The 27,215-nt window shown below is 39.5% G+C and overlaps 1 long non-coding RNA gene across 1 annotated transcript; it reads left to right on the plus strand.

Moving 5' to 3' along the window:
- The first annotated feature begins 2,230 nt into the window (after positions 1-2,230).
- On the plus strand, positions 2,231-26,984 carry LOC122917666. Its single transcript, XR_006386428.1, has 2 exons — positions 2,231-2,368; positions 26,614-26,984. It is a non-coding gene; the product is annotated as an uncharacterized LOC122917666 (long non-coding RNA).
- Positions 26,985-27,215: the final 231 nt, after the last annotated feature.

Raw genomic sequence — 27,215 nt, forward strand, 5'->3', positions numbered from 1 at the left:
AAATACAGAAAGGGAAATTAGAGAATCGATTCCATTTACTATAGCACCAAGAACGATAAGATCCCTGGGAATAAACCTAACCAAAGAAGTAAAGGATCTGTACTTGAGGAACTACAGAAAACTCATGAAAGAAATTGAAGAAGATACAAAAAGATGGAAGACCATCCCATGCTCTTGGATCGGAAGAATAAACATTGTTAAAATGTCTATAGTGACTAGAGCAATCTATACTTTTAATGCTATTCCGGTCAAAATTCCACCAGTATTCTTCAAAGAGCTGGAGCAAATAATCCAGAAATTTGTATAGAATCAGAAGAGACCCCGAATTGCTAAGGAAATGTTAAAAAAAAAAAAAAAACAAGGGGCATCATGCTACCTGATTTCAAGCTTTACTACAAAGCTGTGATCATCAAGAAAGCATGGTACTGGCATAAAAACAGATACACAGACCAGTGGAACAGAGTAGAGAGCCCAGATATTGACCCTCAACTCTATGGTCAATTAATCTTCGACAAAACAGGAAAAAATATACAGTGGAGAAAAGACAGTCTCTTCAATAAATGGTGCTGGGGAAACTGGACAACTATATGTAGAAGAATGAAACTCGACCATTCTCTTACACCGTACACAAAGATAGACTCAAAATGTATAAAAGACCTCAAGGTGAGACAGGAATCCATCAGAATCCCAGAGGAGAACATAGGCACTAACCTCTTCGATATCAGCCACAGCAACTTCATTCAAGATATGTCTCCAAAGGCAAAGGAAACAAAAGCAAAAATGAACTTTTGGGACTTCATCAAAATCAAAAGCTTCTGCACAGCAAAGGAAATAGTCAAGAAAACAAAGAAGCAACCCACGGGATGGGAGAAGATATTTGCAAATGACAGTACAGACAAAAGGTTGATATCCAGGATCTATAAAGAACTTCTTAAACTCAACACCACAAAACAGGTAATCATATCAAAAAATGGGCAGAAGATATGAACAGACACTTCTCCAATGAAGACGTACAAATGGCTATCAAACACATGAAAAAATGTTCATCATCACTAGCAGTCAGGGAGATTCAAATTAAAACCACATTGAGATACCACCTTACACCAGTTAGAATAACCAAAATTAGCAAGACAGGAAACAACATGTGTTGGAGAGGATGGGGACAAGGGGAACCCTCTTATACTGTTGGTGGGAATGCAAGTTGGTTCAACCACTTTGGAGAACAGTGTGGAGATTCCTCAAGAAATTAAAGATTCCTATGACCCTGCAATTGCACTACTGGGTATTTACCCCAAAGATACAGATTTGGTGAAAAGAAGGGCCATCTGTACCCCAATGTTTATAGCAGCAATGGCCATGGTTGCCAAACTGAAGATGCCCTTCAACGGATGAATGGATTAGGAAGATGTGGTCCATATGCACTATATGGTATTATGCCTCTATCAGAAAGGATGAATACTCAACTTTTGTAGCAACATGGACGGGGCTGGAAGAGATAATGCTGAGTGAAATAACTCAAGGAGAGAGAGTCAATTATCATATGGTTTCACTTATTTGTGGAGCATAACAAATAACATGGAGGACATGGGGAGATGGAGAGGAGAAGGGAGTTGAGGGGAACTGGAAGGGGAGGTGAACCATGAGAGACTATGGACTCTGAAAAACAACCTGAGGGTCTTGAAGGGGCGGGGGTTGGAGGTTGGGGGAACAAGGTAGTGGGTATTAGGGAGGGCACATATTGCATGGAGCACTGTGTGCGGTGCAAAAACAATGAATAGTGTTACACTGAGAAGAAATTTAAAAAAAAAAAAAGGAAAATATTTCTTCCAGAGTTAATTGACATATTATTCTCTCATAACACACCAAGTGACTCAAAAGTAGATTGCAGTTTACCAATTAGGAATCTCATGTAAAAGGTTAAATACATTATAAACAAATAGTACAATCTGGTAAGAAAATACCAATATTTAAAATTTTATCATTTTTTATTTTATTATGGGGGTTAGAGATGTTTGACATACAAAAATGGATTATTTTTTATAAGATCTCAACACAGTACCATGCAATTATTCCTTGATAGTCTACCTCTTAAGTCAAAAATAATTTATATCTTGCTTTAATTGGGAATATTTCTGGGCATATTTAACATAATATATTGTTAATGTCTTTATTACTAGAAATTCTATTTTCCTGAAAATATTAGCATCCTATAATACTTGGACTCTTTTTAAAGTCTCTTTTATTTTGCACAGGTCAAAGGTGACAATGTACCCATATAGATGGAGAATCTTCAACCTAAAAAAAAAGTGAAAAGACAGGACCCCAAATTATGTGGAGTGGAGACAGTGGAGCCTAGATTCTAAGCATGGTAAGTGCATGAAAATTCTTTATGTTAAGTACTTTATGTTTCTCAAGGAGAAAGATAGCATCTAACTTGAGAACATCAAGTACATTTTAAAATTTTGTCGCCTTAGTGAGGAATGGTGAGAATATCTGAAGTTGAAGACCAGCTATATTCTGAAGGAAAGGGTATGTTCTGTGTTACTGTAACACTCACTGTCCATAAATAAAGTTTTATTGGAACACAGTCCTGTGCTTTACTTTCACGCTAGACAGGCACAGCTGAGTAGTTGCAATAGGCACATCTGACCTGTAAAACCGAAAATATTCATTCTCTGGCCCTTTACAAAAGGATTTTTCCAACCCTACTTTATGTGAAGTAGTGAGGGAAGGAAATGTCTCACATATTCTCATAGCACAAGTTAACAAAATGCTCTAGCAAAGGATCTCCTTGTTTTCAAACTAATCCTCTACCTTGTGCTTTTAAAAATTCCGCAAATCCAATATAAACATAATATTTCAACTTACAGGGAAAGAAGTGCATTCATCTCACAGCAATAGTGGTAGCATGAAGGAAGAATGCGGAAACTCTATCAATGGTGACTCGTTTACCATTTTTTTAAAATAAGGAAATACTGACCAGGCAGAATCTTATGCAATCAGCTGATATGTGTGACTGCTAAGGTTTTTAGTTTCTTAGTATTGTAGAAGAATCAAGTGATAAATTCTTCTCAGGATGTATTAATTTTGCCGTTGATAAGGAATTGCCAGGCCTAGTTTCAGAAGGCGAAAAGGGCCATGATTTTTACGGTGCTTCCCATTTTGCTTTCCCTGCCAGTAGCTCCAACTTGAGTCTTCACTCACCTTGACCCCAGTTCCATTTCTCCTGTTTCTCTACCTGGTTTCTGAGCAAACTTTTTTTTATCATAATTTCAAATTGCTCAGCTGTGTGTGTGTTTGTGTGTCTGCGCATGTGTGTCTGTGTGAGTGTGTGTTTACCTATTAAAAAAAAAAGTCCTAAAGCCTTTGGAAAGGAGGCAGGATTAAAAATTGGGAATAACTGGGTGCCTGGGTGGCTCAGTGGGTTAAGCCGCTGCCTTCAGCTCAGGTCATGATCTCAGGGTCCTGGGATGGAGTCCCTCATCAGGCTCTTTGCTCAGCAGGGAGCCTGCTTCCCTTCCTCTCTCTCTGCCTGCCTCTCTGCCTACTTGTGATCTCTCTCTGTCAAGTAAATAAATAAAATCTTTAAAAAAATAAAATTAGGAATAATTATAAACAACTATTATACAGTTGTAAGCATTTTAATGTTGATGGTATTGGAACAATAATCATGTCAGTTATTTCCTTATTAGTTTACTACTTGTTTTGTTGTTGTTGTTGTTTTAAGATTTTTTTATTTATTTGATACAAAGAAGGAAAGGGAGAGAGCAAACACAAGTGAGGGAGCAGCAAGCAGAGGGAGAGGGAGAAGTAGGCTCCCCTCTGAGCAAGGAACCGGACATGGAACTCGATCCCAGTACCCTAGGATCATGACCTGAGCTAAAGGCAGACATTTAGCAGACTGAGCCATAAGGTTCCCCAATTTACTACTTGTTTTAGAACTGTCTAGGACACACTCAACATTCTCCCAAACTTACTTTCTAACAAAAGACAAATCATGTCCTAAGATCACAATGGATTTCTTCTTAGGAAATCCTATAAATTTGATCTCAAATGCTCAAAAATTACTTTTAGCCTCAGGGAATGCAATGTGTGCATTGTTAGATCAGAGACACATTTATATTCATCAAAAATAATGGAGAAATGTACATTTATATGTGGCATGGAAGTTCCCAATTCTATAATATGAGAAGATGTTAAAATATTAATCTTTTTTTTAGACTAACAAAGATTAAAGCTCCTGTTTCCAGAAGTACAAAATGAGACAAACTAGATCAGTCAGACTGAGATCTATAAAACTCTAAAACCCTTCCTATTCCTCTGGAAACTATTCTATAATTCAGTATTCAAAGGATGAGATATTCAAATAAGGCTCTTTCACCAATACCCCAGAATCTCAGCTTAGCAATGAACTAGGACACTAATTTTTTACTGATGTAGTAATTGGAAATACAGAATCAGGATTTCTAACCCTCTTACATGTATTCTTTAATTTGCAAATCTTTAATGTTAATGAAGATGGATGAATAAAGTGAAATCTAGCTTTAAAAAAAAAAAGTTAGAGGTCACATTTGCACCATGTAATGAGATATTGGAATAAGACAGAATTCTTTGCCCACTAACACATTTGTGGAGGAATGCCATACCTTCAGGATTTTGAAAAATAATGTAAATTCCATTATGTCTTCCAAGTTCTCAATTCATATTTTTAGTAATAAACAAATTATTGGTTAATTTTTATAAGACATAGAAAATCAGCAAACTGAATTTCCTCAAACTGTTCCATTATTTTGATTGTTTTGAAACCTAAAAAGTTCCGGGGTTCCATATAGAAGTATTTGTTCTATGGATTCCTCTATTTCTTGAAAGATTAACTCATTACAGAAATCTCAGATTTCCTCCAAAAAATTCAGATTTCACAGAGGAGACTAGGATTAATCAAATAGTTCTTGAAATATGGGACATCTGAAATGGTAGTTTCAACTCCCAAAACTCCTCAAATGTTTTTATTTCCCTGGTTTGTATATCATTCAGGTAAATGATATCCCAAGGACAGAGACCAACATAACTGAAAAGTATCTAATGTCCCCCAAGTATTTTTTTCCTGAACTTTTCAATGAATTTCAAAGTACCAAGGAACTAATAAGATTTTTGTGCTATATGAGAAGTCATGAAAACTTGGTTTGGTCTTAAATGAAGTTACCAGAAGCTATTTTCTGGGAAATATTTAATGATAGCTAGAACTCTGTGTTGATAAAATGGAAACAACACTGAGAATTTATAAATAATAATAATATAAACATTAAATAATAAACCAATGCACAGCTGATATCAAGTTTTCATTTTGTGATGACATTTAGGACTGAAAGAGAAACAAGTGGACAAAAATCAATGTTCTCTTACCATCTACAGTTTTCACAGATTTTGAACCACATCTAGGGTGACATTCTTACAGAGACTGAGTATCACATGTTCCAAACTAATGTGACAATAATTAGCCAATGAACAAAGTCTGGAAAGGAGAAAGAGAACAAAAAGTTATGAGGATAGATAGTGAAGTGTACTTTTTTACGAAGTTTTCAAAAACTCAGCCCCCAAATTTACCTTGGCCTTGCATGTTCACTAACCCCACACTATCCCTCCTCCCCTACCAGTCCTGCCCTCCCATCCAGACAGAGACTGCAAACATAGTTCCCTAAAAGCAGCACATATACTGAACCCACCTAATAAAATTTCCAGACCAAAAAACAAAACAAAAAAAGTAAAGATGACAGGGGCTAAGATCTAAGATGTCAGTTTCTACTTGGAGATACTTAGAGAAAGGGTAATAGTAGATAGATCCAGAGGGTTATTACAGTGTTGCCATTTTGATGGGTATTTAATAATAATAAAGTAAAAGTGATCGTTATCTTAACGTCTGGCACCAGACTTACTCCCAGAAGGAACCTGTCTTTGTTTGGGCTAATACTGTGCTAGACGTTTGTAGGAGGAAAGGACCTGCAGAACAATACGTGATAGTTCTGCCACTCTTCGTGGACAGGGATGGGTTTTTCTTCCTCCTGACAGCTGGGTAAAGACTGTGGAGTGGGGAGAGACAGAAGCAGAAAATAGGGCGAGGCCAGAGCCGGCAAGGTGAAGTTGACGGGACACTTGAGGATGAGAGAAGGTGTTCTCTTTTGTGATGTAGGCCTTTCTTTGGGTTCCCTGAAACATTTCTACTGAGGTTTATTTCACTCACAATTGAGATAGAAGAGGCTGACTTACCATTGTGCATGTGAAAGGGAGCAGGACCCCAAGAAGCACAAGACAGGAGGGGACCTGAGAGTGTAAGTCCCACCCCAGGATTTGTCAGAATCATGAGCATGGAATTTTGGTAACTTTGGAGAGGTTACCTAGATCTCGGGAGTAAAATGTCTTCTCCCAGGACAAGGGATCCATGTATAACCTAAATTGTTAGTCCTCACAGGATGACTCCTGGACCAGCAGATTCAGCATCACCTAAGAAATTGTTAGAAAATTTGGGGGAGAGGAGCTTCATTCCTGACCCACTGAATCAGAAACTACAGGGTGGGGGCTCACCAGTCTGTGTATATAGGTGTGTGTGTGTGTGTGTGTGTGTGTGTGTGTGTAAGATTTTGTATATTTATTTGAGAGAGAAAGGGAGAGAGAGCAGGAGCACATGGAAGGAGGGACAGAGGGAGAGGGAGAACATCTCCAGCAGACTCTGCTATGAGCACAGAGCAAGACGTGGGGCTCAATCTCATGGCCCCAAGATCATGACCTGAGGGGAAATCAAGAGGTGGATGCTCACCCAAGTGCCCCACACCAGTCTGTGTTTTAACAAGTCTTCTGAGTGATCCTGATGTACATAAAAATTGAGAATTACTGATCTTAATGATGGTTCACAGCCTTGGCCACACAGCAGATCTACCTGTGATCCAATGATTAGCAAATATGGATGTCAGAGAATCATTGTCAGTGATTCTACCAATCTAAACAAATTGTATTTCTAAGAAACAGATTACTGAAAATAAATCTATAGGTTAAAGTAAAAAATCTCTGGGAAGCAGGATTTTTTACTGACCTTCTAGTTGGGCTCCCTAAAAATCGTAATTCTGCTTTAACAGAATCCATGTTCAGTATTTGTGCCCTCTGTAAGCATTAATTCTTCTGTCCATTTCAGACTCTTCTGTTAGGCTAGTTACCAGGTCTCCATTTAAAATTGGGGGACTGTGGGAAGGCAGGTAAGAATGAGGAATAGCAAGAAGAGGGGAAAGTTAGGGCAAGTAGGTCTGTAGCAAACATATTCCCACTATCCCCAGAACTGTTGGGAAATGGGACAGTCATCAGTGTCAGAAACATGAGATGGTCCCATGGAGATAAAGCCATGCCAACGTTAAAGGCAAAGGAACTTTCAAACTTAAATGCTAAGTATTATCATCTTTGCTCTCCAGATGTAGACCCTGATAGTATGTGTGGCCTGTACTCACTATCAAAGATGATCTGGTTGGGGATATTGAATATTTCACATAGCATACCATGGAGAGGTCTCCTAATGTTAACAAGGGCAAGGGGAAAAGCTTCCTTAGACAGTCCCTGATATAATTCCCCATGTTTCATACTGGTGAAAGCACATATCTGTAGTAAGAAATCTATGCTTTTCAATGTTAAAAGAACATTATACATTCAAAAAAATCCACAATTTCTGTCCTCATCTTTAAAATGGACATTATCTTAGGGCACCTGGGTGGCTCAGTCAGTTAAGCCTCTGCCTTCTGCTCAGGTCATGATCCCAGCATCCTGGGATCAAGTCCCACATCGGGCTTCACTGCTCGGCTAGGAGATTCCTTCTCCCTCTCCCTTGGCCCCTCCCCCCCAACTCATGCTCTCTCTCTCTCTCTCTTTCTCAAGTAAATAAGTAAAATATTTTTAAAAAAATGGACACTTTCTCTACTTTTCAGTTAATAACAGAAAAATCAGAGGACTTTAAATGTCTTGATAATATCCATAAATATTGAAATTCTGGTATCTCTTTGGGTTCCAGTGAATGATTAGGCCAGTGCTCACAAGTCTTCCCTATAATAATTATGAAAATTCAAAGTTCTTTACAATGGGTTTATTCAAACTCAGTAATTATCATTTTTACTTTCTAAGAAATAACCACCTTAAGTAAGTAGCATGAGTGTATGCGTAGTGAATAATACTTATGATTTGAATAAAAAAAATTTAAATGGTATTTATAAACAAATAATAATACCTAACACAGAGTGCTTTTCATATTCCGGGCCCCTAAATGTTTTCCTGAGTTAAGTCACTTAGTCTCCACGAAGACCCTGAGGCAGGACCTATCATTTTCATCTTCATGTTACTGATGAGGAAAGTGAGGCGCAGAGAGGTTTAGTATCTCATCCAAGGTCACCCAGCTAATAAAAGAGCTGGGGTTTGGGCCGGGGAATTGGGCTCAAAAGTCCATGCTAAATCAATCCTGCCTCTCAAATGAAACAAATGATTTAGACTACTTGCCCAAGAAGAATTAAATGAGTGTTTTCCTGAACGTTTTAGAGATCTTATCGCTTCACAGAAAAAAAAAAGAAAAGAAAAGTAATCTGCTTCTCATTCCTGAGAGTCTATTAGTAAATGAGTGGGCAAGACTCTGTTTTTGTTTTTTTTTTAAAGATTTTATTTATTTATTTTACAGAGCGAGATCACAAGCAGGCAGAGAGGCAGGCAGAGAGAGAGGAGGAAGCAGGCTCCCTGCTGAGCAGAGAGCCCAATGAGGGCCTCAATCCCAGGACCCTGAGATCATGACCTGAGCCAAAGGCAGCGGCTTAACCCACTGAGCCACCCAGGTGCCCGGCAAGACTCTGTTTGATAATTGTTCCTGTTCATTTCTGGTCCAAACCTCAATGATAATATAAAAACCACAGGACGCAAACCCAGGTTTCTGTTGTGTGTTTTCATGAGCATGAAAACAGTGTTCCATGTTTTCCTCTAAGAAAACAAGTTCACTAACGTGAGGAAGGCAACGTAAGGACAGGTTTCACATTGCTATAAATGTTTCTCTCAGGCTATTCAACCACTTTCGGAAGTCCCCATCGCTTTCAGAATAGAAAATTCCTTTCTCTTACAATCGAATAAATCCTGCTCAGATAGGCTCTGCTGTAGAGGTACCCGTGCTCTGAGAGATGCAATAAAATAATAAGACACCCACTCATGTCGTATATTTGCCTACTTGATCACCTCTCTCTAAATTAAGCTACTGAATGGCTGGCTTGGGGGCAGTAAACAAGGCAACATAACTGGTTTTGAATTCACATTTGAATTAACTGAATGTTTTATTGGAGACAAAGTAAAATAGAAAAGGCAGATCCTGAGGTGGCATGAAGCAGGTAATCCAGTAAGAGTGCCAGGAGAGCCAACAAAAATGGGTGTGTTGCCATAGTTACCAATAAACACACACACACATACACACATACACACACACACACACACACACACACAGCCTACAATCTCCATGTCGGTAGAAAACCAGCAAAATAAGCTCTCAAATCTGGGGTTGTTCTCTCCTCTGTACTTTAATTAGTATGATCCAGCCTTTGGAGACAAGCCAGAATGAAAAAAAAGAAGTCTGTAATTCTGCCTGTTACTAGGTTCTAGCCTTATGAAACCCTCTCTGAAGTGAAGCCTCTGGTACATATCAGTGTAATTAGGGACACAGTACCCTTCTACCGTGAAGGTAGTCTCCTAATTAGGGAACTGACCTGAGCTGTGTATCATTCATGCAGCCCCCCACCAACAGTAACACAGGAAAGACTTGGGTTCCAGTCAAGTCACACTTTTGTTAGTTCTGTATCACCCAGATGAGCGACTTTTGTCTCAGAGACAAATCAGTAAAAGCTAACAGTTGGTTTATCATTAGCCCAGCACAGTGTATATTCACTTTTTTCTTTGTTATATTTCAGCCAGAAGTTTATAAGTGAAATCCAAACATGTATAGTAAGCTGATCAGCGGGATCATAAGCACAGTCTTTATTCAGGTACAGATAAAAGGCAAAATGAAAGAAAGGTCAGTGGGGGTGTGTTTCCATCTGTAATGTGGCTTAAGCATAAATAACAAATTGGGCCTGAAGGAAAAGCAGCCTCAAGGCTATAATGAAGTACATTTATGATGTCTTCCTTTCTATTCTATTCTACTGCTTTTTCCCATGTAGAGATCTGTAGGATCTGACAAGCGTCTTCTGTCTACCAACTGCGGCATCCATTATGACGATCATAGACAGACGTGATTAGCAAGAGGGATGATATTGGTGAAGTTGCAAAGAGGAGAGGAAGCATGTCGGTTCTGTAAATCTAGCAGAAGTGTGTGTGGGCCCAGTGGTCTGCTAACCCAAGGGCATAGATCTGCAGTAAATACTGTCGTAAATGAATGGAAAAGACCAGGGTAGTTTGAATTCATGTCTATTTTACTTGCCCCCCTTATTTCCATTTGGACTCATTTCCAGACCCTGCATAGAGTATATAGATGCGGTTCCACAGGAGGAAACCAAGTATAACCTTTATATTTTTTGTAGACCAACAGGGGGTCACACCCTAAAATACCACCGCAGAACAAATGAATTCGATAAAAACGGCTTCGTGTGTGACTCTTCCAAAGATAAATGATGTCTCATATATTATCTTTAATCAGAGATTTTAAAATTCAACAGATGTTAACTAGACTTACTGTGGTGATAATTTTGCAGTACATACAAATACTGAATTTTTATGTTGTATGCCTGAAACTCATATAATCTTAGTTATCAGTTAAATTCCAATAAAAATAATAAGTAAATCAAGCAGTTTAGCTCTAGAAAAATAGGACAGTATGTATTTATCATTGTAACACATTGTAAAGTATGTATATTTTATACATATTTATGTATTCTACTTTAAAATGTATTCAGTGTATCAAGAAAACCTGAGAATCACCTGGAAAACTTTTCATGAAATGGTATACTGGAACAAATACTTACAAAATTTTTTTAAAAAGTGATCATCAATGCCGTAATATCTATAAAGAATATTACAAATCTATGAAGCTACACATATATATGTTTCTCTTTGTTTAAGATTTTATTTTTTTTTTTGAGAGAGAGAGAGAGCGCGCAAGAGTAGGGAAAGGGGCAGAGTAAAAGATAGAAGCGGGCTCCTCGGTGAGCAGGAAGCCTGAAGCAGGTCTCAGTCCCAGGTCCCCAACATCACAACTCTAGCAGAAAGCAGCCGCTTAACTGACTGAGCCACCCAGGCACCCCCCAAGATATATGTTTCAATAGTACAAAGGGAAACCCCCCAACACAGAAATAAATAAATGCAAAATACCATTTAAAAAAGGGGGAGCCTGCTTTTCCCTCTTCCTCTGCTGCTCCCCCTGATGGTGTTCTCTCTCTCTCTCAAATAAATAAAAATCTTTAAAAAATATATTTAAAAATTTAATGTCAAGAAGCATCAGCAAATCAAATCAAAATAAGATACGCTGTCCATAACATTGGCTCTGTATGTACCAGAGCACGTGAGGCAAGGCAGGCAGGTCCACACACCGCTGTTGGAAGAATGCACTGTACAACCTTTCCAAGAGCACTTTAGCAATATTAAGTTGAAAGCCTTAAAAATGTTAATTTCCTAATTTTTTGAACTAGTAATTCTATTTTTTTAGAGCTTTCTATGAATGAAATAATCAAAAATGCAAATATTTGCATACGAGAATATTTTTTACTATGTTATTTAAAAAAAAAAAAATCAGAAGCAGGTGCCTGGGTGGCTCAGTGGGTTAAAGCCTCTGCCTTCGGCTGGGGTCATGATCCCAGGGTCCTGGGATTGAGCCCCGCATCAGGCTCTCTTCTCTGCGGAGAGCCGGCTTCCTCCTTTCTCTCTCTGCCTGCCTCTCTGCCTCCTTGTGATCTCTCTCTGTCAAATAAATAAATAAAAATCTTTAAAAAAAAATCAGAAGCAATCTCTATGCCCAACAATAAGACAATTTTTATTTTTTTTTTTAAAGATTTTATTTATTTATTTGGCAGACAGAGATCACAAGGAGGCAGAGAGACAGGCAGAGAAAGAGGAGGAAGCAGGCTCCCTGCTGAGCAGAGAGCCCGATGCGGAGCTCGATCCCAGGACCCTGGGATCATGACCTGAGCCGAAGGCAGAGGCTTTAACCCACTGAGCCACCCAGGCGCCCAATAAGACAATTTTTAAATTAAGTATATCATATTTATGTAATGGGATATCAAGCAAACATCAGAATAATATTTTTGACAATTAATGGTTCATTAGGAGAACATGGCATAAGTTTAGATGGAAAAGGGACAAACAAGACTATATTGATGGGATGATTCATAGTTAAGTATTTTAAGTGATTTGTAAGGAAGCTTTTGGCAAATATAACCTCTTTTTTAAAAAATCACAATATGAAAGAATTTGTTCTTGACTAGACTTCCTTTTCCTCTCCTCTGCCCACCTGAATCCTACCAATCCTTCAAGGATTATCTGAGGTTAAACCATTCTCCAGAAGTCGCCCCCCTCTTAAAGGATGTGTATGCTATTTAGATTTTTGCATGTGTGTGTGTATGACAGAGAGAGAGAGAGACTTTTCTTAAATTAGGTGATAAGTACCTTGAAGAAGTACTTGTCTGGGATATTGTTTTCTATTCCTTACTGCAAACAGCTCACCTAATTATTTCAAATTTATTATCTATTTAAAGTATGCCGATTAAACTTGATGGCAGGAGTTTGTTGCGTCTACTCCGGGAAGAGTCAGCTCCTGTGATTCTAAGGAGTAAAGACTTAACCACAAAGGAATCGTTTATGTGAAAAATTTTAAAGATATGTACCAGTAAGAGCAAATAGATACAAGAACATTATTTGATGTTTCCAGGAAAATAAAATGCTTCCAGTAAACCATTACCCTGTCCTACGACTTCCCTGCAAACGAAAAATAGTGATAGTAATAACATCTAGAAGCTGGAGAATCTGTTGACTTCTTATAATCATTAAAAAGTTGATTCTCGGGGTACCAGGTGGTGGGTATTATAGGGGCACAGCTTGCATGGATCACTGGGTGTGGTGAAAAAATAATGAATACTGTTTTTCTGAAAATAAATAAATTGGGGAAAAAAGTTGATTCTCTATAAGTTTGATTATTCTAAATTATTTTATAGATATAAAATCTCCATTTTCATGAGATGAAATAATTTAAGCATCCTTTACAATGTTGTAAAACTTCAGACAGTAATTATTAAAGTGCGTGTGACCTTTCATATTTGCACACATTCCAAGCCAATATGCCCTCTATGTTTATTTTATTGTTTTTATTTTTTTAGAATGTTTTCAGGTATCTTTGGCAAAGAAGATGCTTTAAGTAACCAACCCTGATTTGGAGCTAACCCACTAATGACCCTGTGGTGTACTAAATGTGTTAGGTGTTATGAGAGATGGAATGAAGTATAATTAATTCCTTAAAATCTTTGTTTTATGAGATGGCCCATTCAGAGCTCAAGAATATATCTGGTAAAATATACAGCTATAAAAGCAACCAGATTTGATATATGGGCTTAGGCAACAACTGTCATCAGTGTCTTACTCAGAAAGTGGAAATAATGCCAGCTCTGAACACTTCTCCATGAGTTTTAGTTACATGGTGTATACCAAGTTATCCCCAAACTTAGCTTAAAATAATAATCACATAATATCTCTGTTTCTCTGCCTCAGGAATCCAAGTACAATTTAGTTGAGTGGTTCTGGCTCAAGGTGCCTCATGAGATTGTAGTCAGACTGTTGGGAGGGCTGAGTCTCATCCACAGGCTTGGCTGTGGGAAGATTTCCTTCCAAGCTCACTCACATGGTTATTGTTCCTTTCTGGCTGTTGCCCAGAGAATTTAGTTCCTCACAGTGTGGACTTCTTCCCAGATTGCCTGAGTAACTGCTGGCTCTCCCACAAGAAATAATGAGAGAGAGAGAGAGAGAAAGAAGAAAGCTGCCCTAGATGGAAGGCTCAGTCTTTTATCACCTCGTCTCAGATGTGAGATGCTATCACTTCTGCTGTGTTCTGTTGGTCTCCGAGATCAATGCTAATACAGTGTTGGAAGGACCTACACAGGGCATGAATTCTAGGAGCTGGGAATCATCGGGAGCTAGTTTGGGAGCTAGCTACCACAATGATAGAATATCATGTATCTGTTATTAACTGTGATCAAATATTAACAGTCACCGAAATAGGCATTTTGTCACATCCCTTGACTTGCTTGGGGCCCAGGAATGCCATAAGCAGATTCAGATTCCTTTTGGCCTACCACATCATGGTCTACATTATAGGCTGCATTTTAGGTGCCCTTAAAATGACGAACTGAAGTGGATAATTAACTCATGATTCATTTTTGTAAAGCAACTGGATAAAAAAGGGCAATCTCATTTCCCTACCCTCTTTTGCTTATTCCTGTAGAGCTGAGGTCTAGATATTTGAGCTGGCGGCAGCTTCTTGCCAACACGTGGATTCCTGCATTGTAATCTGTCAGTTTTCACTCACATTGAGATACCTGTAGAGTTTAAGTAAAAAGGATTTAGTAGGGACTTTTCATAAATGGGCACACTCAGTTTCCCCTTTCCTAGCCAGCAGATCAGGAGTTGGTGTTTCTATATGGGGAAACATTAGTGTCATATTTAACTGAGTCACTGAGAGGAAAGGACACTTCACTGGAATTTGCCGTTACAGAGAAGGCACACATCGACGCAATTCAGATCACATTGTCCTTTGCCCGAGTCTTACTTTCCTAGAGATAGAGATCTGTCTACACTGCCCCCCACATCTACTTAGTTAACTATCATGAGCTCTAAGTATTTAAACAAGTTTAGTCTTAACCTAGAATTTCATAGATTGATCTGATCATGAGAGTTATTTTAAAAAGCAATAAAGATAATATAAGCAAGATTTCTATGACCAGAGTTCAAATAAAGCTCAAATGTTTTTGCAGCTTTCATTTAAGTATTTTTAAGTATCAAAATCAAGACATAGAATAAAGAGGTTTCTAATTGAAAAGCTATTTGAAAAATCATTGTCATTTTTGCAAGAGCAAGAACAGCTTCAGCTTTCATAACAGGGAAGGGCTTGTAATATAAACATCTACTCAGATATGACAGTAACTAAATTTTAACATTTTATTATTTGTATTATTTATATTCTTTGTTCTTAATCTCTTTTTTTGTTGTTTAATGTCAAAAGTCACCTTGGAGAGTCAGTTTACAACCCTTCAAGCTCATGAGACAAAAATCACTTCCAGGGTCTTCTCTTCTAGAGTCTTACTTCCAGAAACCACCACAGGTTTCCTGCCTGGCTTCTCCAAGGAAGCAAACAAGCATTCAGAATGCCTTTGCTTGATTTGCATGAAAGCCAGCAATAGGTGCCCATAAAAAGGGGTGCATTTCTAGCAGCAAGAATGGCATTGTTTGCCTTTTACTCCCCTTTCCCTCTTCTAAAGGAAACAGGTCATTCTTAATAAATGAAAGTCTTGGGGCGTCTGGGTGGCTCAGTGGGTTAAAGCCTCTGCCTTTGCTCAGGTCATGATCCCAGGGCCCTGGGATCGAGCACTGCATTGGGCTTTCTGCTTGGCAGGGAGCCTGCTTCCCTTTCTCTCTCTCTGCCTGCCTCTCTGCCTGCTTGTGATCTCTGTCTGTCAAATAAATAAAATCTTTAAAAAAAAAAAAAAAAAGGAAATGAAAGGCTCATTAGACAGGTACAGGGGCTGGAGTCAAAAGTGCGGGTTTTGTGTCCTTGTCCTCTGATGCATCCCATGACACTCAACTCCTCCCCTCGCAGAAGGCAAACTTCCATAGAATTAGGGTACCCTTATCTACTTATATTCAAATGAAAGATTAAAACCAGTTTCCTGTTGGGGAAAATACAACATAGGATGTGCAGCCAGATGACTTGGTGTGGAATCCCACAGTGCCATTTACTAATTATGCAAATCTGGACAAGTTACTTAATTCTTTTAAACCCTCGTTTCCCTTTGGGAAAAAAATAATGGGAGTAATTGTTTATCATTTAGTTATTTTGGCGATCAGTGTATGTGTCTGTGAAAGTGCTACTCTGATGGAAGGCAGTATTATTAAAGAGGTGGCATATTGCTGGATTTCCCAGCTCTTCCTCTGTCCCCCATGTTTTCAGTAGCGGTGGCAGTCCCTATTCATTGCAACTGTTCCTGCTGGTGGTGTCATCGCCCCTTCCGAAACTCTCTTTCGTCAGAGAGAGTAGTTTGTAGTGAGCGACGCTCAGTTGCTAATACTCATTCGTTCTGAGGGAGAGAGCACTTGGTGGCCAGATGACTTGGGATCTGATCCCAGTCCTGCCGTTGCCCGGCCCTGTGAGCTTACGCAAGTCACAGCACCCTCTCTGGGTCTTGATACTATCCTTATTATTTAAAGAAGTGTTTGGATTAGGGGAATCTTTAAGGTTTTCTTTGGCTCAAAAATTCAAAATCTATAATTATCGTAGATGTTATATGATAAGTCATTAATATTTCCTTAAGTGCTTCAACTATAGAATGGCCATTTTTTTTTAATGACTGTAAAACTTTTTGACATTCCTTCAGCTGAGAGGTGAGCCTTCCCTATAAAAGTGGGCACAGTCATTATGTACGTGTATCACTAGAGCACAGAGGAAATGATACTATGTGAATTCCAAGGCTACATCATACAGAGGGATACAGCTGCCTCCTTGCTTCCTAGGTACTCCTGCTAGAGCCGTGAGCTTCCATGTAGAAAGCTGCACTGTCCTGGGCAGCCATGCCATGAGGAAGGAAGGCCAAACCATAGGGAAAGGCCATGTGTAAGCTCTTCGGAGGACAGTATCCATTCAGTCCAGAGTTCAAGTCATCCCTATCCAGAAGCTAAACTGTTGTTGGAATCCTACCCTAAATTTGCCCTTCAAAAAACCTTTGATTAGACCAAATCTCACACTTCCTCAAACCATGCATCCAGTCCTTTCTGTTTCGTTCCATTCCAGTCAGTGTTGATGGGTCAAGTCCCTTCACAGAATGATGCCGGCTTTTGTGCTCAATACAAAAACATATCAGGCAGAACTCTGGCTCCTAATTCATCCATCCACAAGTGTGTATTGGTTTTTTCAGTGACTTAAATCAAGAAAAAGCACAGAGCAAAGCCACAGTCCTAAAGAATAACGTGATCACTGTGCTGAGGTCTGGGACAGCGCTCACAGAGAAGAGATTACCTGAGGGTTCGCACTTGGGCACTGATTTCCACCAAGCTCCTGTCTGTTACCCAAGAGCAAACACTGAGGACAGGACTGTCCACCTTAGGGCACCGTGTCACAATGAGTTGGACAATCCTATCTCTTACGTACAGGAGGAAACAAATAAGAATTTCTTTTCAAGCACCAGGCTCTCTGCCCAGCAAAGACAGGGCAGTGATTCAGGAATGTTTTGGTTAAAATGTGCCCTTTTTTTAGATGCATTATCATTGTCATCATCATACTAACAGCTCTGATTGAGGAGTGCCTGAGGTATGTCAGATTCTGAGCTAGTCACTTCGTATGCACTAACTATACTCCTTGCAGTGGTCCTACAAAATAAACATTAGTGTCACTTTACAATAAGGAAAGTGTGCACATGGGAGTTAAACATCTTGCAGAGGCTGTCCCTAAGGAAGGTGCAAAGCAGACAGTCAAGTCTAGAGCTGATGGTTCCAAAGCCCGTATTTTTCCCAAAGCACTTTCTGTTAAGAATTAACCTGGTAAGAGTCGGTCATCTGATGCGAGCAAGCACCGAGGTTCCCTGTTAATAAAACCAGGCACTATGAGAGACCTTGATAAATTAATGATAGAAAGTGGACTTAGTTGTAAGATTATAAAATGAATGTCAGGTATAGGCCTAGTAAGTTCAGTTTTAGGTTCAATTTTATTATTAGAATAAAATCAGTTATGGAACATCAGGAAAATGAGGTGTTATGAAGGATGGAAATGCACCAAACTAGAAGCAGACTGGAAAATCAGATCTAACCTGTAATTAATGACATGGATTCGCATGTTTCCTGCTTCTCTTAACCACCACTCATCATGGTTTTATCACCATCATCGTAATGACTGCTGAGTACTGCCTTACTAGGAAGGTTGTATTCCTCTCCCTGACATTATTCGTCATCAGGAAAAATCACTAATAATCACCTAATTGCTATGAGTATGATACTAGGCACTGAATGAACACAGACTCTCAAAATTTTTAATAGAACAGGATCTTGGAACTCCCATCCCTTTATATACCCATGGAGAAGGGGAAATCAAGTCCTACAATGCTCTCCCACCCTACATCTATCCATCTCTGTGCCTTTATCTAGATCCGTATTTATCTGCATTGTGAATTTATTTATGATGTATCATATTTGTGCTGTAATAGTTATTCCTTTACCTTATAGTCTGGATTAAGTGCACATATACATCTATGCTCTTTATGTGAGTGAGTCCAAAGCCCACTTTTCAAACCTTGGGCTCTGAATCACATCTACAGTTTCAAAAGCTAAGTGATTTTCTCATACACTCAGATGACCCACACTTCAGGGAAACCTTAGATAAGAGAAAGTCAAACTTAAACAGAGGGCAAATGAGGAAGCAGCTATTCATTTTAAAATAATTCTAATCAAAGTTCTTAAATATAAGAAGCCCCCCAAATAAGACTTGACTCACAAAATTTAAATTGACACATCAGTACCCAAAGCCCCAAGACCCTTTGGGCCTGGGCTCCAAATCTGTGATCTGGTATGTCTATTTTAGTGTTAGAATCTATAGCATTCCCAATGCACTAAAATATATAAATCAGAGAGTTATAGAGGTGCTTATCCCATATTGTACTTAGATTAACTAAGGAACCTCAAAATTGATAGTGATAGGGCATTTCTTAAACTAGCCTCATATCATTTAAGTGATAGGCTCTGGCTTTGTACAATATCCATCCTCTCATTCAGGATATCAATAACCCAACATGGCACAGGTAGTGCTAATTTGGGAGCTCTTTGTGGATTAGAAGCGAACATCTAGAATTAAATAAGATTAAGCTTTTGTTACTATGTCAGTTTGCTCTTTTGAGCAAAAGGAGACTAAGAATTTTGAGGTTGTGAAAGACTTCCCCAAACATATCTGAATACATCATCAAGCAAGCTAAGAGCAGACCGTCAACTTTCAATGGGGAATTCTTTTCAAGACATGATGTTTTGATTAAAAGAAAAAGAAGTGCAGAAAAAGAAATGTCCTTCTCTCATTACTTCATTCCGAGCAGTGTTCAAGACAAGAACAATTCAGTGCTCAAGATGAAGCTGTAGAAGAGAAAACAATACAAAAGAAGTTTTAATTCAGCTGCTTACAACAGATCACCTTTTCACTGGCTTCTAATCAACCAGTATCAAAAAACATAAAAATATGTTCTCATCCAGAAGTGTTGTCCACTCCAAGTTCATGGATGCACTCCACATTCAGTTTTTGAAAATCAGCCTGTCCCATGGTCATGTCACCTTTTAGTTCATCATACCTAGAGGGGGAACTCAGCCCGCCTTGTCCTTCCTCATACATAGAAACCAGTGGTTATGGGAGGAGGGGGTGCAGAGCGTGGGGAGAAGCAGGGAGTCAGCACAACTGGGTCCAGGTATACTAGCTTTGTGACCTGTACCCTATCTCTTTCAACCCTCAGAACTTCAATGACTCCACTTGCTAGTTAGGGATAATGTTTCTTCTCCCACAAAGAAGATAGATGGGAAGCTAATGGACTAATGCTTGTAACAAGTGCCTTGTACAGTTCTTGGAATATGAGAGGGGCTCAGTAATTGATAACAATTATCACTATCTCTTGTTTGTTCAAGAGTTTTATTGAATAAATACTAGTTCAGTTATAAATACTAGTTCAGAATAAATAAATACTAGTTCAGTTACAAAAGTGGTAGAAGATGCAGTTAATGGGTTGACTTTTAGGTCTGTCACCTGCCCCATAACTACATGGCACTGCTTCCCTAAGGAGATCATATTTGCTTCTCCACAGTTTAAAGCATTTTCTCTTAAGTAGAAAAAATAATGTCCAAACCCTTTTTGTCCCGGTGCTGTGGGATTCTTTCGCCCCTCCTTAATGCACATTTCACTGTATTACTTCATGATGAGGCTAGAAAGCCACAGAAGCATTATTAGTTTAATGTTCTGGAAACATAGGAATGTGGAGACTTCATTAAAAGTCTGGTCAAAGAGGTCTCACCATATTGTGACCAGCAGCATTAAGTGTGGTAATTTCTCGTTAAGTTCTCCAGGTTCCTGACCAGGCAGGCCTCAGAAAGCCTGGGGACTCTCCTTGTGCTCAGGGTCCTCAGGTGTGACAGAGCATGGCCAGGAGACCTACACTCCCAGCGGTAAGAGCAAGGCAGCCAAATACTCCTATTTTGTGGAGATTCAGGAAGAAAGAAAGAAGAATTAGCAAAATTTACCACGTTCCATGATCCACTGCATCTGAGAAGATCCCTTATGTTACCTGTGTGGCATTTTTACTTTTTCATGGTGGGAAGCTTCCATGGTGGAAAGCCTGTGTATCGAGAAGTTAGTATATGATGCTGATAACACGGAGCTGGTAAATTTAATCACCAGATAAATAAAATTCCTCACGAGTGGAAGTATTTTTCACAAAAACAAGTCCTGTTGATTCCCCTTATTCCTGACAGTCACGTTCTGTACAGTTGCTGCAAAAACTGGATTAATGAATACTTAATCGTTGCTTCTAAAGGAAATGCAAGGTTAGGTTCCTACAAGCCTCTGGTCATGACATTTTTGTCATCTGGTCAATACGTAACCTGTTTTATGTGTGTTTTGGTTTAAAGACACTTATTTCTTTATTGAAGATTTTATTTATTTATTAGAGAGAGAGAGAAAAAACACCTGAGAGCATAAGCCAGGGAGTGGCAGAGGGAGAGGGAGAAGCAGACCCCTGGCTGAGCAGGGAGCCCAGCATGGAGCTCGGTTCCAGGACCCAGAGACCATGACCTGAGCCGAAGGCAGATGCTCAACCAACAGAGCCACCCAGGCGCCCCTAAAGACGCCTATTTTAAGATATATGTCACCTATTCATCAGCATTGGACTCTTGGCCAATGCTGTAACTCCTGCTGAAATAAATTAAGTTGACACGTACTTCTCCGTAAGACACTCTACAGCCTCTTGCCCTTAGGAACACTGCACAGCACTTCAGTACTATGCTTGGGGACCATCTTAAGCAATGGAATCAACAAGTACAACAGAAGCACAAAAATGTGAAAAACATGGCACTAAGTGGACTGCCTCAGGGACACTTTTACACTATGAGAACCGAAACAAGAAGGCAGAGCCTCACCCTGTTGGATGTCAGCTCAGAACACGCACCGCAGGCAATGCAGGTTGGTTACCAGGGAGGCACCTCGACTGTTGACTTGGGAATTACAGATAAATTTTAGCAAATAGGCAAGTTCACAAATATGGCATCCCCAAATAAGGAGGATCGACAATATCAATACACTAAAATCAGCAATAATAGATGAGGTTAAAGGCAGCTTCTAGAATAAGCAACACAACCTTAGCTTGTGCTAAGGACCCCTGAATTTCGGTGAAACCATGTTCAAGGGCAGTGCAGGTTGATCGAAAATATCATCACATTCTTACAGATTGATACTACACAGGAGTGTGAAACCATCCCTCATGCTCAAATTACTTACAGGACATATAAAGCCTGTCTGATTGCTGCAAAGCACTAAGGCTTGAAAGTGTGCAGTATCTATCACATGGCTGGCACAGGTCTGTTTTTCACACACATTTGTCTGACTGGGGTTACTACTTGCTCTGCTTTAGGAGCCTCGTCTTAGAGAATTTTGGTTCAGGGCAGAAGCAGGGGAAGGTAGTTAGCAATAGCGTGTCTACTTGGTATAAGGCTACAAGATCAAGAGTTGGCTCTGAAGGAATCTGGGCGTTTCTGCCAGCTCCTGCTGGCAGCCCTCTCTAAATGTGGTTCTTGAACCAGAAGAACCTTGTTAGAAATGCAAACAACTGGGGCTTCCCCAGACCTATTGTCTCAGAAGCTCTGAAGGTGGAATGCAGCGCCCTGGCCCTGTGGTGGAGCCCCACCCACCCCCTGCAGCTCTAGCTTGAGAGAGCTGGACCTCAGGAATTTTCCTCATCATGTCCAGGTCACTTGAGTCCTTAGCACAGGGACATGGGTCCTGGATCCATAGTGACATCTCAGATAAGTGAGTTCCTTAGTGAGTAATGAAGCTTTAATTACCTATTTCCCAGAACCAGTACAAAATAATAAACTACCTCAAATGATGGCATGCTTTTAGGACATTATTTCAAGATCAACTTATATGAAAATTAACCAGTTATTGTGAAGTATTTTAACACATAGCCTATTATTGCCCCATCAACTGAGATACGTTCATTTGAGTTAAGAATTTTTTTTTTTAAAGTGCAAAAGGAGAGCGTATATTCAGATGTGGGGTGTCTTTATGTTGTGTGTTAGTGGAATTTGTAAGGACAGTTGTGTAGATGGAAGCAAAAGTCGAAAAGAAAAATCTATCATATTACAGTATCAGAATTATAATGAAATATGACATACACTGTTAAAAGAACATTTTTTTTCTTAAGAAAGTCATTTCCCAGTAACCTAAATAAATATTTATTATACTGATTGTACTCTGACCATCTAGTAGTCCGCTAGAACTTGTTATTGTGAGATATGATCTATATTGAAGAAAAGCCAGATTTTACTGAAAATTCCCAACATAGTAAGGGAATGTGTACTTAAGTGTCAAAGGTCTCTACCCTTTTTTTGCAGCCTGTGTTCTTAGGACCCATCCTTTACCTCTCTGAAGCTCACTTTCCTCATCTGTAAAATGAGGATATTAGAGAAGTCTAGGGCACCTGATCTAAAATTCTACCTGAAGGGGACACTGAGTGGATATGCAAGCATTAGCTTGAGAACTCGAGTCTCAGAGAAGAGGAAGCACTTGAGGTAGAGGTAGAAACTGAAACCTCAGGTACAGTTGTTCACTGTTAGCTACTGTAAGATAGTATGGGATAGGCAGGACCAGCAGGAACAGTAGCCCGAGGGAAGAAATACTGGGGAGACATCAACGCCAGGGCACAAGGGAATGCTGCCTTCCTGGTCCTAAGGGAATGTATTTGAATGACATTCATACCTAAGGAAAAATGTAATTCTCCATGGAATTCAGCCCAGCTGAAGCCCAGCAAGGTTAACAATTGCCTAGTGCCATTCCATTATGATGTTGTTCATGTGCATTTGACCTCATTATCTGTCCCAGTGGCTGTTTTTTCATAGAATTTGATCTCTAACTTAATTACCTGAACCTGGACCCTTAACCTGCTTCCAGCTAGGCTTATCCGATCTTAGAAAGACCTTGATATTAGTTTCAAGAGATTTTACTCAGCTTTTACCACCTTGTTGGAAAATGTTATTGTTATCCAAGTAGAGCGAGGCCCACAGACCAACAGTTCCTAAGAGGAGGGGCATGCCACATGGGCAGGGACACTGGCCACATGGGCAAGAACCGTTATGGTGGTTTCCATGGGAAAGAATCGGTGAGGCAGGGTAAGCCAGTTTAGGATTAGTTTGGATAATTTTGGTGGGCTTTAGGGCACAGGGGCTGTCCTAGTTGTCTGGTGCCTGGCCCTCCTGTGATTGGGACAGGCAAATAGTGGCATGGACTGTAAGAGAGAGGTAAAGAATGTGGGTAGGAGGGTTTGGACTTGGATTGGTTGGCTCGCATATGAAAACCACACTTGCAAGTGAGTCCTTTACTCTCTGGGAACTGGAGCCCTGGGAACAGCAGTCTCTCTAGGGCTACCAAGGCCCTAGATGTCAAAGCATCAGAATAAAAAGTTGTATCTCCCATGACCTCTTTCCCTCTGGCTATTTTCAGCCTCCTTTACATGGTTCTCAGGTATCATAAGAGCAAAAGAAGAGAGCGTCTGCCCAGAATAGGTGAAGTCGAATACCCAAGGAATCGGCTTGTACTCGATGTGGTCATATCCACGGCAAGTTCAACACAGAGCTATTTGTAGGAGACCCAAGCTTCAAACCCATTGTCACTGTTCAGTAGCTCCTAAGAATGTCATCAGCACTCAAAACCTCTGGGTTGTTTTGTTTTGTTTGTAATGTGCTGACCAGTAACAGTAATACATAACAAATGATTGTGATAACCCAATGAGATAAGGCACTTTAAAACCGTAAAGCACTATGTAAGTTTCAGCATTTGTAGTAATTTTAATAACATAAAAGTAGATCAACAGAGGCAAATACTGAAGTGTTTATGGGCGAAATAATGTACCTGGGATTTGCTCTAAATAACCCCAGAAAACAAACAAGAAGTGGAGGGGACTGATGACACAAGATTGATAAAATATTGGTAATATTGAGGGTGAATGATGGGGTTGTGGGAATTCTTTACATAATTTTGTATATTTCTAATATTTTCATAACAAAAATTTTAAGTGTAAGTTGAGAGAGAAAAGAAGCATTAGACTTTAGCCATCACTGGAAAACTGCTATTATGTAAGAACACAAACTCTATTGTACAATATTTTTTTTCCCATCATGAATCAAAGGCCCTCTTTCCTTGGACTCCTGGATTGCTAAAGCAACTTGATCTTGTCAATGGTTCCAAGTATCTCTAGGCTAAAATTGACTTAGGTTAATCAAATTCTTGTTATAATCCATTTGTGTTAAGCAATGGAATTCCTAATGGTAAAACTATAATCATGTTATGACTGGTTTATGATGAGAGGTCCTATTCAATTAGGAGATTTCCCGAATCAAAGGCTCTTCACTCTCAAGAGAGCTTCACTGAATAGCGGTGGAGGTTGCTTAATTAGTAAGGTTAAAACATCCTTCAGAAACAAGGTCAAGATGACATTTCTATCTGTGCCAAGTTGATGAAAGAATCCTCCAAAGACTACACTCAGAAATCTTGGTGTGAAAATTCCTGGAAGACTTACCAACAGAAGGAAAAGGAAAATATGTTGATATTAATAGTATCAGTGGACTTTTCTTTAAGCACATTGTTGGCATTGGATTTACTTAAGCATTTCCTTAAACTTTCCATAAAGTGATCAACTTATGCTTTGAGCAACTCTTTCCCCAAATTCATTATTCTTGTTGGAAAAATAAGAATCCTTAAAACAACAACCCTCCCAAAATTTAAAAAAAAAAAAACCATAAACCATAATTCTAAGCCAATCAACAGAAGAAATTAAAAAGGAGGCAATCCTTGGAGAGTCTTCTTTTCACAATATCTGTAAAGCTACTGAAAAAGATTGAAGAAACACTGAGTCCATCTGTGCAATAAAAGGAGATGACTAACATAAGAGATCCTTTAATCAAAAAGCTATATGTAGTGACAAAGCACTTGATAATCAAGGTCTGTTAGAGAAAAGGAGAGAGGATGAATCTGTACAAATATACTTGGTGGTATTGGTCCATTCAAACTGCAAGAAATTACTTCCTTTATCTTCCCATAGCAAGAAAACCTCAGTGACAAATCCTGGAAAATTCTTCGCTTCATCTGATGAGTCAATTCTGTTTTCCAAACAATTATATTCTTGGTAGATGGCATCAACTGTCAAACCCCTCACTTAACTCTGTATACTTTTTTTTTTCTTTAGCTAGCTAAAAACTTTATTTCAAACAAAAAATAAAAACAAAAGGTTGAGAGTTATTTCCCTGGGTGCCAGAGCAGGGAGGGATCAGGCCAAGGAATTCTCTGTGGCAGGCTGATATCCTCACACACTGAAGAGGTTGTGATCATTCCCTTCCTTGCCCCTGGGATGGGGATCCCTCTGCAAGAATGAGACCCTGCACCAGAGCCCACCTAGCAAGAGGAACTCGGCCTGGGCCAGTCGTTGGGAGGGGACAGAGCCGGGCAGCAGGTAGGCCATGGCCAACCACAAGATCAGTCCTGATCAGTCCTGAGTACCAAGGACTCTCCCCACCCTCCCCACCTCCTGGGACCCCAACAGAGTAAGGTTGGCCTGTGGGAAGGAACGTCATGGACCCTGGCCAGTAGAAGAAAGAGAAGATAGTCCCAGTGCCCCTCACATCGATTACCTCTGCTCTCTAGAGGGCAGTGAGCCCTGTCTGGGTACTTTAATATAGCTGACAATGACATTAAAATATTGTCCACTCTCTAAAACCAGCTAAATGTTCAAATTGGTATCGGGACACCCAAGTAGTATAAAATAAAACAGGTCACATTATTTAATACTTGCCCACAACCAAGGCTAGCTTGCCCTCACAGAAGACCTCCACACCCTTCCTGTACTTTCAAACACCAATTTAGTGCTGAGTGTAAACAACAGTTCAGCTAAGAGGAAGAAATGAAAGCTTCACATTTATGGACTGTCTACCTTGTTCCAGGTAAATGAGTTTCATAACTTATATTGTTAATAGGGAGGAATATGGGGTTCAAGAGCTGTTTTGTATCTGACTCAAGCTTGAGCATTAAAAGCGTCTGTAAGAGGGTAAGTTTCCACCTTTCATGCTCTGTTTCTTTTTGCTACTTCCAAGGCCACGCTGAGCTTTACTTTACCAGCCAGATAGTCAAAGTATCGGCCACTTCCCTCCAATCTTGAAGAGTCATAAAAAAGAGATTAGTCTCGAGCCCTGAGGACCGTTATGTTAAAAGTGAAGAAATAAAAAGTGGAAGACACCACCAAGCCTGGAGAACAACATGAAGATACACCAGCTGAAACTAGCTTCAACTTGACCCATCCGAGGTCACTGAAAACTGAGAAGGCATACACCTTGCCCCTCTCTCCTCAAGCTTATTTTTCAAATCTTAATCCCCCTCAATGTGTTTTTTTCATTTCCACTTGATAAAACAATTAATCTAACTGAAAATATTAACCCAAAATAAAATTCTCCTTTCTCACCCCGAATTTACCGTATAATTGTGAATAAACTGTAAGAGAAAAGCTTTGTGTTTTTAAAAAGAAAATTCAAGGCATTATATGGCATCATGTAATTGAAAGTACCTTGAAAACTGTTTCAAGGCCTGTAAACATTATGAAAGTATATGATTACATTATTATAGATCCTGGGCAATTTATGGCAAGCAAGTGTGCTGCTAGGGTATAAAAGCTGAACCTAATCATAGACGGGAATTTTGA

The sequence above is a fragment of the Neovison vison genome, chromosome 9 (assembly GCF_020171115.1).
Source record: "Neovison vison isolate M4711 chromosome 9, ASM_NN_V1, whole genome shotgun sequence".
In the NCBI taxonomy this organism is placed as follows: domain Eukaryota; kingdom Metazoa; phylum Chordata; class Mammalia; order Carnivora; family Mustelidae; genus Neogale; species Neogale vison.